Genomic DNA, 15,637 nt, shown 5'->3' with positions numbered 1-15,637 from the left:
ATGACCTGGCAACTTGTCCAGGGTGTACCCCGCCTTTCGCCCATAGTCAGCTGGGATAGGCTCCAGCTTGCCTGTGACCCTGTAGAATAGGATAAGCGGCTACAGATAATGGATGGATGGATGGATGGATGGATGGAGTACCATGTGTTAAAAAAAGGAAAAAAAAAAACATGGGGGACAGCCTACATCCACCAGGCTTAGGCCTGTGCTTGGGCCTGTGACCCTGGATGCTCCTTATTTTCATCATCCAAAGTAGTATTGTTATGTCGACTTGTCTCACTTCCTTTTCAAGATGCTCCAAAATATTCAGAGTACTTTGTCATATCCTTTTCATCTTCACATCCCTGAGCGAGCAAATGTCAACGTTTGCTAGTAACTGTATCCCTCCTAGGCTGCTAAAAATGGTTGACAATGACAGAGGCGAACTATGGAACTGGATTAATCTGCTCATTCATCAAACTGTCACATACATACTGTACATATTCACCTACTGTTCCATCTCACTCAGAAGGATATGGAACATCATGATGAAATACTGGTAGTGAATAAAATTACTAACAAGAAGACAGAATGATCTATATCCCCCGGCCTATATACCAACTATATAGCACGTTTCAAGATATTATTTGTCATATTTTTCAAGTGGGCGGCACAGTGGTGTAGTGGTTAGCGCTGTCGCCTCACAGCAAGAGGTTCCGGGTTCGAGCCCTGTGGCTGGCGATGGCCTTTCTGTGTGGAGTTTGCATGTTGTCCGCGTGGGTTTCCTCTGGGTGCTCCGGTTTCCCCCACAGTCCAAAGACATGCAGGTTAGGTTAACTGGTGACTCTAAATTGACCGTGAGTGTGAATGGGTGTCTATGTGTCAGCCCTGTGATGACCTGGCGACTTGTCCAGGTGACCAAATGAGATGAGATATTTTTCAAGTTCTGCTGCATGAAACCAACCCTACCTCTTTACACTGATCTCAGCAGCCCATGGCATAAACCCACCAGACCTTTGGTCCAGGTGAGCTAAAAATGAAAATCTCTCACATTTTTTCTTAGTATTAAAAGGCACATGTGGCAGATTCTACCGTAACTGGATCCATTAATCACTTGCCCACAAAATAAGAAATTTTTCTTGTCCTTTTTTCAGTGAGGTAATATTTTCAAGATTGAAAATATGGTATTTGGTCTTCTAAAACAGCACGTCATTTAAAAATACACTGAGTATATCAAAAGATTTTTAAAGAATAAAGTTCTATTTCTTTGACATATCTGACAGACATAACTCCCATTTTAAAAATCACTTTCATTATCCCTGTTGCTATCGTCAGTGAATTTCTGTCAGATGACCTGACGATAGACTCGGCCATGATGGATCTTTGGTAGTTATCGTGTGGAAGCAGCCTTTATCATTTTTGGGTGTCAACAGATAGAGTTGAAATAGATTAACAGCGAAAAAACTATTTCGTTCACGAGAGAAGCCCACAGTTATCTTTAAAAAATGCTATCGTCAGTCTGTCAGTCAAATGCACCTGACGATAGCAAAATTCAAGCCCTCACCACGCACATGTTGACTGACACAAAGAGGAAATTCTACTGCGCATGATTTTTGTGACAGCAGACATTTACTTCCGGGCAAGACTTGGAGTTCTGACAGCTAGATTTCATCAAATAAATCAAGGTAAGATTTTCAGTCAGCTATCCTGACGATAGAAATTTTTGACGATAGAAACATTGAGAATATATTTGTGCATTCATATTTAAATTTTTCTGGAGGAAAACTATCGTAAGTTGAGATAAATCAGAGCCACTTGCGACCCTTTCAGCCGACAGGCCATTTCAATGTGTTATTTCCCTGCGAAAGTGACACAGTCGTGTCTATCGTCACTGTTCTGACAATTATTGTTGATATTTCAATTTTGAAAATCAATTTTATCTTTTTTATTTCAATATTTTATTTTATTATTTGGTTCAAGTGATGAGGTATTTAATATTATTACTAAATTTGTCAGATTAATAATGTAAGAAACAGTTTTGTTGCTATTGTCATCTAGAGTGTCTGTCAGAATATGATGGTAGACGTTAGTTTGTCTGTCAGATTTTGATGATAGAAACCGATGTGTTTCTATTGTCATTTAGCATGTCTGTCATGTCAGGCTTTTATTAATTAGTTACCAGGACTACTGTCCTAAAATTTACTGTGAATGTCCAAGACCCCAAATGCTACTAGAAAAACTTGATAGAATGATCAAAATAATCAATTCAGCAATTTAAGGAGATGGGACTTAACTGGCCTCTGTTATGGTAGAATCTGCCATATACATTACTTAATCAACACATATACCAACTTTCAAGACCATACCACTCATAGTTTTCAAGTTCTGCTCCGGAAACAAAACCTCCCCCTAAGAATAACCTGAGAGACAAAGTCTGAAATTGTTTCCATGGAAACATAAAAAATTAAAATTTCTCAAAATTTCTTAGTATGAAAAGGCACATCTACATCACCTTATTAACATGTATACCAAGTTTCAAATCCATATCATGAATAATTTTGGATATATGCTCTGGAAACCAACACTGCTCTTAGAAACTATGTCAAAATCTATTTTTTATGTAAAAATTTGAAAAATGCTTTTTTTCAAAAATCCAAAATAGCAAAAGGCACCAGTTCACATGTTGCTTGATATGTATACAAAGTTTCATGAAAATACCTTCAGTGGTTTTAAAGATATGGCCCAGAAACGAAAATGTGACCGGACGGACAGCCGGACGAAACCCATTTCTATATCCCTCACCAAACTTTATTTGGGCAGGGGATAAAAATGAATGAATGACGGGGCAGGAGTATTAAAAGCAGAGACAGGGTAATTCCCTTAATTCCCCTGGAATTCACACCCAACTCATAACATTTAACAGCACACATAACACTTAATAGTGAAAACATGATGACAATAGCAGCAACAACAGCAGACAATTAAAGGCAACTTGGGACAATCCTTCACATGGATTGACCCAACTTTGACATTTTCCACTACTGTATATAGTTCTGAAGACTACAGGTCTTCCTGAACTGAAATACGTTTTGGAGGTATTTGAATCAGATGTAACACTGAAGCATTTTAAAGTTTGGTTAATCACAAAAGTGAAAAGGAAGAAAGTTACATTTAAATATTCCCTTCTGACTGCACTGACTGGTGCCTGTCAGAAATCCTAGTCAGTACACAGCACATTTCCCAGCGTGGTGTGTGCTGTTGTGTGTCACTGTTTTGGCTTCGGTCACATCTCCACTGGTCTTGTCATCGGTTTATCTCTGAAATGTGGGCACCTGTACTTACCTCTGCTTTTGATTAAACTGGCTATTTATACCCTCCTGTTGATTTGCCTCCTTACTTATGTGTTTCTAAGCGTGTCTCTCCCTGTTCCTGGTTTACGATTGTCTATTATGGGTTATCATTTATTAACGTTGACTAGGCGGCATAGTGGTGTAGTGGTTAGCACTGTTGCCTCACAGCAAGAAGGTTCTGGGTTCAAGCCCAGCGGCTGACGAGGGCCATTCTGTGTGGAGTTTGCATGTTCTCCCTGTGTCTGTGTGTGTTTCCTCCGGGTGCTCCGGTTTCCTCCACAGTCCAAAGACATGCAGGTTAAGCTAACTGGTGACTCTAAGGCCCCGTTCACACGAGTACGCGGCCTCACCCAATACGCTGTTGTTTGGAAAAAAATCTCTGTAAACACGGCGTCGTTTCGATTCACTGGAAACGACCCAAAACGCTGTAGTACATATGTCAGGCCTGTATGTGGCGCTGTGACGCCACCACACCAATACACTAAAACCGGAAGAGAAGCCATGGAGCATGCGTATAAAGGTCATGCGCTGTTTACAAAACAAGCTCATAACACGAGAAGTTTTGTTGCTCCTCGCAGTAATATAAAAGCAGAAGGTTTTGTTGTAGCAGCCGTAATAGACTGAGTTATTTCTGCAGTACGAGCACAAGCCTGTAGTCCGCCGTTGTTGTTATTATGACGCGTCTAGCAGCGGCGGCTGAGGTTAAAGGTTAGAGAGGCGGGGCTTATATGTCATCGTTTCTGAAAAAATCCGCTTCGCCGTCCAGATGACTCCGGGCTATCCAGCGTTTTAGGATTTTCCCACTCTGGGACCCGTTTTCAAAAAATACCGGTTTCACACCTCGAAAAAGCCAGCTCCGTCTGGACGCGAGGCCAAAACGATAAAGTATTTATGCGGATTCGACAAAAACGTACTAGTGTGGACGGGGCCTAAATTGACCGTGAATGTGAGTGTGAATGGTTGTGTGTCTCTATGTGTCAGCCCTGCGATTATCTGGTGACTTGTCCAGGGTGTACCCCGCCTCTCACCCATAGTCAGCCGGGATAGGCTCCAGCTTGCCTGCAACCCTGCACAGGATAAGTGGTTACGGACAATGGATGGATGGATAATGTTGACTACTGGTGTCCTGAACCCCCTCTATGTACCTTGATGATAATTTGTGGATTCCCCTTAATAAAGAGCACTCTGAGTATACACACTCACGTCCTGCTCCTGACCGCATGTCACAGCACCAATGCACTGATTGTTAAAACCAAATTATATTTATTGATTTAATATATAATAAAGAAAATCTAAAAATAATGTTGTAGTCGAGTCACTACACCTCAAGTCTGAGTTCACTCTCAAGTCCCCAGTGTTCAAGTCCAAGTCAAGTCCAAGTTATTAAAGAAAATTTTGAGTCGAGTCCAAGAACAAGACTCCAACCGCACCATTTGACAGTGGCTGTTGCTGCCTTTATGTGAAAGCGTCTCTGCTACTGTGTTGGACGAACGTTACTGCCTGACTGCTCCATTTTAGTTAACAGGCTACAGATAAAAAGCTTGTTCATCACTCAGCAATTGCCACACAATTATATCCTCTAGTTTGAGCCACACTAGTTAGTGCATAGAATGTAGTTTGGGACATTGTTCTGAATTCTCTTTCAATGTGTGTACCATTATTTAAACTGTCTGGTGTTGAAGGACACAGCGTAACCGACATTAGAAAAAAAAAAAAAACTTCAGTGAGTAGGTCATAATAGCTTTTTCGACCAGAGATGGCAAATTTCCCAAATCTTACATCCTGTGGTTTTGATTAATTGTATTTCACTACTAAAAGCTAGGGCGGCATGGTGGTGTAGTGGTTAGCACTGTCACCTCACAACAAGAAGGTCCTGGGTTTGAGCCCAGCGGCCGGCAAGGGCCTTTCTGTGTGGAGTTTGCATGCTGTCCGCGTGGGTTTCCTCTGGGTGCTCTGGTTTCCCCCAAAGGCATGCAGGCTCTAAATTGACCATCGGTGTGAATGGTTGTCTATGTGTTAGCCCTGTGATGACCTGGTGAGGACAGGATAAGCGGCTACAGATAATGGATAGTAAAAGCTTAAAGGTAGATTTTTCAAGTGTAGGTCATAAAAATAATTTTCTCTGACACCCAATTATTTTTGTTTAATGGACCGAAAGCTATTGAATTTGAAAAACAGACTTCCAATTTTATTTTATTTTTTTTTAAATAGAACAATTAATGAATTTAGAGCCATGTGTCCCTAAATTCTCCGCTATTTTTTCCTGCTTCGCCATGACGCAATACAAGATACTACATCATGCATAACGTGGTGGGTTTTCCCCGTTCACGCAAGGCATTGTGGGATACAAATTTGAAATAGGAGAGAGAAATGGAGGACATGAGTGTGCGAATGAAACGTGAAAGACCGACTACAGTAACGGAAAGCGAGAAGAAAAGACATTCTGTTGCGAAGGAAAGGAAACGCAGGACCAAACTAATGCTGTGTTCACACTTATACCGGTACGAAAGTGGTATAACTGTATCGATACAAAGTATGGACCCTTTTCAGTCACGTGACCTTCGTAAACGCGACCGCCATTTTGGACATGTAGTGGACTTCGGCTCAAATCGGTTTGAATGCGAGGAAGGCGACAAACATAAAAGAAAAAGGAGCGAGATGCAGAAAACTGTATTTACTAGTTTACTGTAATTATGATCTGGCAGCTATTTACACCGGATCCAGTGTAAATAGCTGCCGGAGCCAACGTCCGGCCGGGCCGCGAGCGAGCGCGCTGGCTCCGTGGCTGCTGGCTCCGGCGGCTATTTACACTGGATCCGGTGTAAATAGCTGCCAGATCATAATTACAGTAAACTAGAATGGAATGTTAACAGCAATGTAATGCCTTTTCTGGCTAATTTTATTCGTCTTACCTCCAACAAAGTGGTCACTACACAAGCGCTGGTATGCCGCTATCCATCTTCTCCGTCGGTCAGCATCTGCCGGGATCCGATAAAATGATAACCCTTGCCTTGTTTGTTGATGGTTACTACATCCAGGTGCACAACAACATAGTGGCATGATGGAAGTCTTGCTGAAAATAAACACTTTCTTTGCTGCCGTTCCTCAATGCTGGCTGTGGTAAACTACTGGTAGTACATGTCCAAAATGGCGGCCACGTTTGTCGTGACGTCACATGAAAAGGGTCCATACCGGTACAGTTTCGTGCATCTGTCCACACTAGCGAGAAATGTTTACGGTTTTCTTTCACGGTAGTTGAAATGCGCGTGCGCGAAATGTTTCCGTGGTTACCGAGTAACTTCCTTCCGAGAATATATGGCATCCGTTATTTCGAGATCTCGAGAAAACAAAACAATTATTTCATGATCTCAGCTGGATCACTGTATCTCCGTCGGTAGAGACGAAGCCGGGCCAGTCTTCTGCGGAGGTGCCGCGGACTAATTTTGAAATCATCCCTTATTAAAAGGCTTAATGCAATCTCTCCCTGTGTCAACCCCTGATCAAAATATTGCCTTATTAGGTGATTGATTATTCCAGACAAGTTGCGTCTATACAGAATGAGAAATAGCCCCAAAGTCAGCATATCACAAGTCTCTTGGCGCACCTGAATGAACCATTTCTCAACTGTTTACTCGAGATCATGGAATAATTGTTTTGTTTTCTCGAGATCTCGAAATAACGTTTTTTTTTCTCGAGATCTCGAATTAGTTGTGTTATTTTCTCGAGATCCTGAATTAATTATGTCGTTATCTCGGGATAACAAGGTGAATAAAAAAAAGGATTATATGAAGGGCCTCTCTCGGCTTCCGTACGGATGAAACAACGTGTGTGTGCTTTTTGTTGTCAGTGTACAGTCTGTATTTCTGGTGGTCATTTATTCAGTCGAATCGTATAAAACACGCGAGGCGGTTGAGAAAGAAACAAACGAATCTCCGTTCTTCACCATTTTATTCAGCGAAGACATCGATTCAGGTGTGTGACTTTGCGCTTGCGCATTATATTTGTATCGATACAGAGCCGCTTCATCTGTCCACACTACAGCGAAGCGCTACAGTACCGATACTGTACCGGTACGAAACCCATACATTTGTGGGTTTCATACCGATACAGTTATACCGCTACAGTACCGGTATAGTTGCTAGTGTGGACAGGTGTTGCGGTACGAAAATAGTTTCGTATCAGTACAAAATCCCTAGTGTGGACAGGGTATAATAAATATCAGCGGTCAGCGAGCACCTCGGTGTGATCAGCTGTTCGTTTAGCAACAGAATGATGTAACTGTCAGAGCACGGTCAAAGGTAAACCTGTAGATGGCAGTAATGCAACACTGGATGCCAGCTGCTGTAAAACCCAAAAGAAGAAGAAAACAAGAAGAAGGTAAACCTGCACATGCGCACACAGACTTCCTCTGTCTGCCTGACTGCGCAAAGCGAGCGATTTCATGCACATTATTTGCTCGGGAATCCCCTCGAATTAAATAACTTTCTAGCCACAGAATGGTCTGGGTTTTAAATATTACAGAAATAAACATATATCACAATGACCAAATTTCAAAGGGAACTAAATTTCACAGATTTTATGAAATCGAAAGGCCGTCTAGCTTTAAGAGGATTTTAAGGGTCTCATTGCATCGTTTTTTCATTAATTGTGCGGTGGTCTCTAGTATGAATGAATGCCCTGTGAGCCGGTTTTGGTGAAAAAATGCTGTGGTTCTCCTGTTTCAGGCTGTTCTAGTTTGGTGGAGGAGTGGGTGGCGGAAGAACGGCAGGATTTCAGCTCTTACTCATTAATATTCATGACATGTAAACGTGTTACCTCTGTGACGCTACCTCCAGTGGGTCAGAACAAGCGGATGTGGGTGTCTTTGTAAAAACTGTTTTGATTGGCTATTATGGTCTCGACATCGATGTTTTGACCAATAACAATGTAGATAACACGAATTTTACATCACATTCAACGAGATTTAAACGAGACTAAAGATGGCGACTTACAAATAATGTGTAAACATCGTTGGAGTTAATAAAGTTTGAACAGAATGAAGGTACATACCCCAACCCCCCGAAATTAATTTTAAAAAATTCTCAACGGATTTGGCATAATATAAAAAGGTCGTTTTTTACTCAGAAAAAGCGGAAATCCGCCGAAAAACGGAAAACTCTCATCCCTGCCTAGCTTGTGACCATGTCATGCATGCTAACGTGGAGAATATGAACATGCTATTTTGTAACAAAAACCTTCGAACACAAAGTTCATGTTTTACTTACAGCTTGTGAGCTGGTGGTCGATCGTCTTCACGGTACAGATCCAGGTATTAAAAACAACCTCGAAGCAAAACCACTACTGAAGGCACCGAAGTTTGAAAAGTCACTGTGGTTGAAATGATCAGAACACAAACACAGTACTAACGTTGCATTATACTTCACTGGTGGTGTTCCAAAGATAAATTCCAACCATTTCTTCTTCTGCTCTTCTATGTTGGGCAAGAAATGCAACGTTGATGTCTTACTGCCACAAATAACACAGGCACGAATTTGTTCAGACATGTTTTCAACTTGCTGTTAGGTCCTCTTTGTTAGCTACTGATGAGATGGGCTCTGCTATCTCTCCTCGCGCTTAAATCCGAACTTTCTTCCCGTGGGCGGTCGCAAGCCAAGGTGGGCGAGGCCATGAATACTAATTTTCGAAGTGACGCAAGTTCGTAGGGCTTTTTCAGATCCGCTCGTTTTTCCGACTATTTTCTTTCATAAGCTAATCCAGGGAATGGGAGTAGAATTACATTTTCACATGCAGCATGCATATGCAACTCAGCGTGAACTATGGTATTTCAAAAAGAGCCAGTATTAAACGTTTTTGGTGGAAAGGCACCTTTAATTGCATCCAAGTATAACTGAAAATCAGTAATTTAAATGACAATTCTATGAAAAAGCTCATACTTTTTACTCCTTACATTTCCAAGTGGACCTTCCAAGCACTCATTACAATCTTAATTTCTATGGCTACCACAACCAATCATCTCTGCACACTTGTTCAAACAAGTGAATATATCTTGGGAGTTCATTTAAAAAAAAATGAAGGCAGAAGAAGCGCGAACCTAAAGCTAACCTTCACAACTTTTCATAAAATCTAAATCAGAAGGTTTCTACTGTTTGAGCAAAGTGAACCGAAAAGTGAAACTTCTTTGATGGACCTGTGTGTGGGCAGTGAAAAGGATGAAGCAGGCATCTGTGTCACAGCAAGGCATTTACAAGGTGTTTTAAAGAAAACGAAATATGCTTCTTTTTTTGTCCTTGCGATCGGTCAGTCTTTTAAGCGTGTATGAATCTGATATGTGCTGGAGAATGTGTGTCTGCTTTAAATTTTGTCACGATGTCACGGAGATCTTAACTGTGGCTGATGATGAAACCTAAGCAGCCTGCCAGTTGGTAGCAAAATGGACAGGAAGGTAACAAATCAATGGTGCTTTTGCAAGGTCTCTGCCATCTAAAGCCTTTTCCTCTTAAGTGAGAAGAAAGAAGAAAGATAAAATGAACTTGCCAATTCTGAAAAAGCTTTCCATGCTCATAACATGCACCGACCATTAACCAAGCACCTGCTGGGTTCAGAATCATAAGTGTCTCTGAGACAAGAAAGAAAAGCACCCACTAATTTCCACACTCATAAGGATGTACTGCAGTTGATGCAGAGCTCAAAAAGGACATTATCCTTTTTTTCTAAATCATAGAATTTATGATTAATCAAATATCTCCAAGCAACACGATAAGGAACATCTCAGGAATAACTGATTGAGACACTACCACCGCATGTGATGATCTGGCTCCTCCATTCTTATGACCTCAAAAGTAAGATGGCATAATGTAATTTCTCATCTCATCTCATTATCTCTAGCCGCTTTATCCTGTTCTACAGGGTCGCAGGCAAGCTGGAGCCTATCCCAGCTGACTACGGGCGAAAGGCGGGGTACACCCTGGACAAGTCGCCAGGTCATCACAGGGCTATAATGTAATATGTTCAACCCCAAATTAGAAAAAGGTGGGACAGTTTGTTGAAATTGAAATTAAAACTGAAAATAATGATTTGTAAATAATATTTGACCTATACTGCATTCAAAACAACACAGAAGCACATTATTTTATGTTTTCCAACTTTTTTTGGACTTTGTTTCAGGCCTGAAAAGGAGAAATGGATGTACAGTACATTAACAAATGAAATGAACTTGACCAGACAAAACATGAAATATCTTGGGTTCATACTGTCTGCAATGAAATACAAGTCAAAGTAAATTTAGAAATCATTGTTTTCTTTTTTATTTGCATTTTTCATACGATCCCACATGGAGTTGTGTGTGTGTGTGTGTGTGTGTGTGTGTGTGTGTGTGTGTGTGTGTGTGTGTGTGTGTGTGTGTGCGCGCGCGTGCACATTTTAAACAATTAGTATATCGTAAAAAAGTTCATTTTTTTCGTAATTTAATTAAAAAAGGTAAACTTTCATATACTCTATATTCATTACTAAATGAAATATTTCAAGCCTTTTTGTTTTAATTTTGATGATTATGGCTTATAGCTCATGAAAATCAGAAATCCAGTATCTCAAATTATTAGAATATTTCCTAAGATCAATCAAAATAGAATTTACAATACAGAAATGTCCAACTTCTGAAAAGTGTGTTCATTTATACACTTAATACTTGGTTGGGGCTCCTTTACCACAAGTTACTGCATCAATGCGGCGTGGGATGGAGGCGATCAGCCTGTGGCACTGCTGAGGTGTTATTGAAGCGCAGGTTGCTTTGATAGTGGCCTTCAGCTCATCTGTGCTTTTGGGTCGGGTGTTTCTCATCTTCCTCTTGACAATACCACATAGATCCTCTATGGGGTTCAGGTCAGGTGAGTTGGCTAGCCAATCAAGCACAATATCATGGTCAGCAAACCATTTGGTAGTAGTTTTGGCACTGTGGGCAGGTGCTCAGTCCTGCTGGAAAAGGAAATCGGCATCTCCATAAAGCTTGTCAGCAGATGGAAGCATGAAGTGCTCTAAAATCTCCTGGTAGACGACTGTGTTGACTTTGGACTTGATAAAACACAGTGGACCAACACCAGCAGATGACATGGTGCCACAAATCATCATAGACTGCAGAAATTTCACACTGGACTTCAAACACCTTGGATTCTGTGCCTCTCCAGTCTTCCTCCAGACTCTCGGGCCTTGATTTCCAAATGAAAAGCAAAATTTACTTTCATTTGAAAAGAAGACTTTGGACCATTGAGAAACAGTCCAGTTATTTCTCTCCTTAGCCCAGGTAAGATGCTTTTGACGTTGTCTCTGGTTCAGGACTGACTTGATATTAGAAATGTGACAGTTGTAGCCCCTTTCCTAAAAATGTCTGTGTGTGGTGGCTCTTGATGCACTGACACCAGCCTCAGTCCACTCCTTGTGAAGCTCTCCCAAGTTCTTGAATCGACATTTCTTGACAATCGTCTCAAGGCTGCTGTCATCCCTGTTGCTTGTGCACCTTTTCCAGCCAGCCTTTTCAGCAACGATCTTCTGTGGCTTACTCTCCTTGTCAATGATTGTCTTCTGGACAACTGTCAAGTCAGCAGTCTTTTCCATGATTGTGGTTGTGTGGACTGAATTAGACCGAGAGATACACGGTATTTATACTGCTTTACTCAAACTTGAAATGAAATACTCCAATATTTTAAGATTTTTAAAAATGTTTTGTGCTGTAGGCTGTAATTATCAAAATTAAAATAGAAAAATGCTTGAAACATTTTAGTTTACGTGTAATGAGTCAAGAATATATTAAATTTTCACTTTCTTAAATTACCAATGGAAAACATTGAACTTTTTCATTAAATGCTAATTGAGATGCACTAGTGTACGCACACACACACACACACACACACACACACACACACACACACACACACACAATCTCGTGGCTAAAACACTTTCTATTCCTGACCACTCAGAGTGAATGCAATTCCAGTATTTATTTTGTTATATCTTTCTTTCAACAGAGAATAATTACATGTTGTGAAGTGACTAAATCTCAAAAGCACTCCTTAATCAATATGGTGAAGCTATAACCAAATATCCTCCGTGGAAGTGGCGCTACATTTATTATAATTGGCACTTTTGCTTTTTTTTAACTTTACATAAAAATACTCACTGTATAAAACATGCTTAGTTCACTCTCAGTGGGCCTCATTTCTCAAGATGGATATAAACAGATTTAATTTTAAACTGTTCAAAGGAACATTTAGATAAATGAGGTATTCATGAAAATCTAGTTCCAAAAAAGGGTGACAGTTTTTCTCACAGGCTATGGCCTAATGGTTAGAGAAGCAGCTTTGGGGCCACAAGGTTGCTAGTTCAATTTCCTGGGCCAAAAGCAATGGCTGAAGTGCAGGGATGAGAATGAAAAATATTTTAAAAATCTGAAAAAAGCTGGGGGTTTGGGGGCCGTAGGCACCCAGCGGGGCCCCAGGGGCAGGGGCCCAGGGGCGGGGGCCCAGGGGGCGGGAGCTAATGATTTTTGGCTATTTTTTTTACCCCCAAGCCATTAATTTTATCAGCAAAAAGCTGCAATTTATTTGGAAATAAATTCCCCTTCTTGGTGGACTACCAGGTGAAAATGATTAATATAGTACAAGAGACTTGTTTTTAATCAATTCACATTTGATGATTTAAAAAAAAATCAATGCACCTTTTAATATAAACGAGCTCTACAGTATTATATTTCTGCATTTTTGCTATTCATGTCTTTGAATACTCTAATCCTTTAAAATGAAGTGCAAACCAGAAAAAAGTTCTATCCTATAATTCTCTTAAGCTTTCTTCTGATGTTATGGTAGCAGGAGGTCCTGCATATTAAGCAGGCAACATTCAACATCACTCATCACTTCCCTTTCAACTGTTGTGTGTACTAACTAGGTTTTATCTGGACAGGATGTTGTGTAATGTACAACCCCGATTCCAAAAAAGTTGGGACAAAGTACAAATTGTAAATAAAAATGGAATGCAATGATGTGGAAGTTTCAAAATTCCATATTTTATTCAGAATAGAACATAGATGACATATCAAATGTTTAAACTGAGAAAATGTATCATTTAAAGAGAAAAATTAGGTGATTTTAAATTTCATGACAACAACACATCTCAAAAAAGTTGGGACAAGGCCATGTTTACCACTGTGAGACATCCCATTTTCTCTTTACAACAGTCTGTAAACGTCTGGGGACTGAGGAGACAAGTTGCTCAAGTTTAGGGATAGGAATGTTAACCCATTCTTGTCTAATGTAGGATTCTAGTTGCTCAACTGTCTTGGGTCTTTTTTGTCGTATCTTCCGTTTTCTGATGGGCCAAATGTTTTCTATGGGTGAAAGATCTGGACTGCAGGCTGGCCAGTTCAGTACCCGGACCCTTCTTCTACGTAGCCATGATGCTGTAATTGGTGCAGTATGTGGTTTGGCATTGTCATGTTGGAAAATGCAAGGTCTTCCCTGAAAGAGACGTCGTCTGGATGGGAGCATATGTTGCTCTAGAACCTGGATATACCTTTCAGCATTGATGGTGTCTTTTCAGATGTGTAAGCTGCCCATGCCACATGCACTAATGCAACCCCAAACCATCAGAGATGCAGGCTTCTGAACTGAGCGCTGATAACAACTTGGGTCGTCCTTCTCCTCTTTAGTCCGAATGACATGGCGTCCCTGATTTCCATAAAGAACTTCAAATTTTGATTCATCTGACCACAGAACAGTTTTCCACTTTGCCACAGTCCATTTTAAATGAGTCTTGGCCCAGAGAAGATGTCTGCGCTTCTGGATCATGTTTAGATACGGCTTCTTCTTTGACCTATAGAGTTTTAGCTGGCAACGGCGGATGGCACGGTGAATTGTGTTCACAGATAATGTTCTCTGGAAATATTCCTGAGCCCATTTTGTGATTTCCAATACAGAAGCATGCCTGTATGTGATGCAGTGCCGTCTAAGGGCCCGAAGATCACGGGCACCCAGTATGGTTTTCCAGCCTTGACCCTTACGCACAGAGATTCTTCCAGATTCTCTGAATCTTTTGATGATATTATGCACTGTAGATGATGATATGTTCAAACTCTTTGCAATTTTACACTGTCGAACTCCTTTCTGATATTGCTCCACTATTTGTCGGCGCAGAATTAGGGGGATTGGTGATCCTCTTCCCATCTTTACTTCTGAGAGCCGCTGCCACTCCAAGATGCTCTTTTTATACCCAGTCATGTTAATGACCTATTGCCAATTGACCTAATGAGTTGCAATTTGGTCCTCCAGCTGTTCCTTTTTTGTACCTTTAACTTTTCCAGCCTCTTATTGCCCCTCATCTCATCTCATTATCTCTAGCCGCTTTATCCTTCTACAGGGTCGCAGGCAAGCTGGAGCCTATCCCAGCTGACTACGGGCGAAAGGCGGGCTACACCCTGGACAAGTCGCCAGGTCATCACAGGGCTGACACATAGACACAGACAACCATTCACACTCACACCTACGGTCAATTTAGAGTCACCAGTTAACCTAACCTGCATGTCTTTGGACTGTGGGGGAAACCGGAGCACCCGGAGGAAACCCACGCGGACACGGGGAGAACATGCAAACTCTGCACAGAAAGGCCCTCGCCGGCCCCGGGGCTCGAACCCAAGACCTTCTTGCTGTGAGGCGACAGCGCTAACCACTACACCACCGTGCCGCCTCTTATTGCCCCTGTCCCAACTTTTTTGAGATGTGTTGCTGTCATGAAATTTCAAATGAGCCAGTATTTGCCATGAAATTTCAAAATGTCTCACTTTCGACATTTGATATGTTGTCTATGTTCTATTGTGAATACAATATCAGTTTTTGAGATTTGTAAATTATTGCATTCTGTTTTTATTAACAATTTGTACTTTGTCCCAACTTTTTTGGAATCGGGGTTGTAATACATATACCATATGGTCAATTTGAAGATCAAGATGGTGATTTTGAATTAAAGAACAGACATGTACAATTGGCATTACATATTGGAAATTTTTTTTTAAATCAAAAACTATAAGTTCATCTCGACCTAAAAAATTTGGGCAGAAGCTCCCGCCCAGCACATGCCAGCAATTCCCCCCGTCCCCCTATGAAATGAGCAATAAGTAGGAGAGTTATACATGGTATCATACCTAAAATTTTATCAGAAATATAGATATGATACTATGATTCTCCCCAACATGCTACATTAGATAAGCTAACCCCATAAATATAATGAATCATTGAACAGGCAAAATAATTTTCGACCTACCTTTGTGT

General features: G+C 40.9%; 1 protein-coding gene across 1 annotated transcript in view; it reads right to left on the bottom strand.

Moving 5' to 3' along the window:
• The window catches only part of rasgrf2b (Ras protein-specific guanine nucleotide-releasing factor 2b), a 214,761-nt gene that overhangs the window by 72,369 nt on the left and 126,755 nt on the right, over positions 1-15,637 (bottom strand). The window lies entirely within an intron of this gene.

The sequence above is a fragment of the Neoarius graeffei genome, chromosome 24 (genome assembly GCF_027579695.1).
Source record: "Neoarius graeffei isolate fNeoGra1 chromosome 24, fNeoGra1.pri, whole genome shotgun sequence".
Lineage (NCBI taxonomy): Eukaryota > Metazoa > Chordata > Actinopteri > Siluriformes > Ariidae > Neoarius > Neoarius graeffei.
Note: the sequence above shows the minus strand (reverse complement) of the source record. Positions and strands in the feature narration are given on the sequence as shown.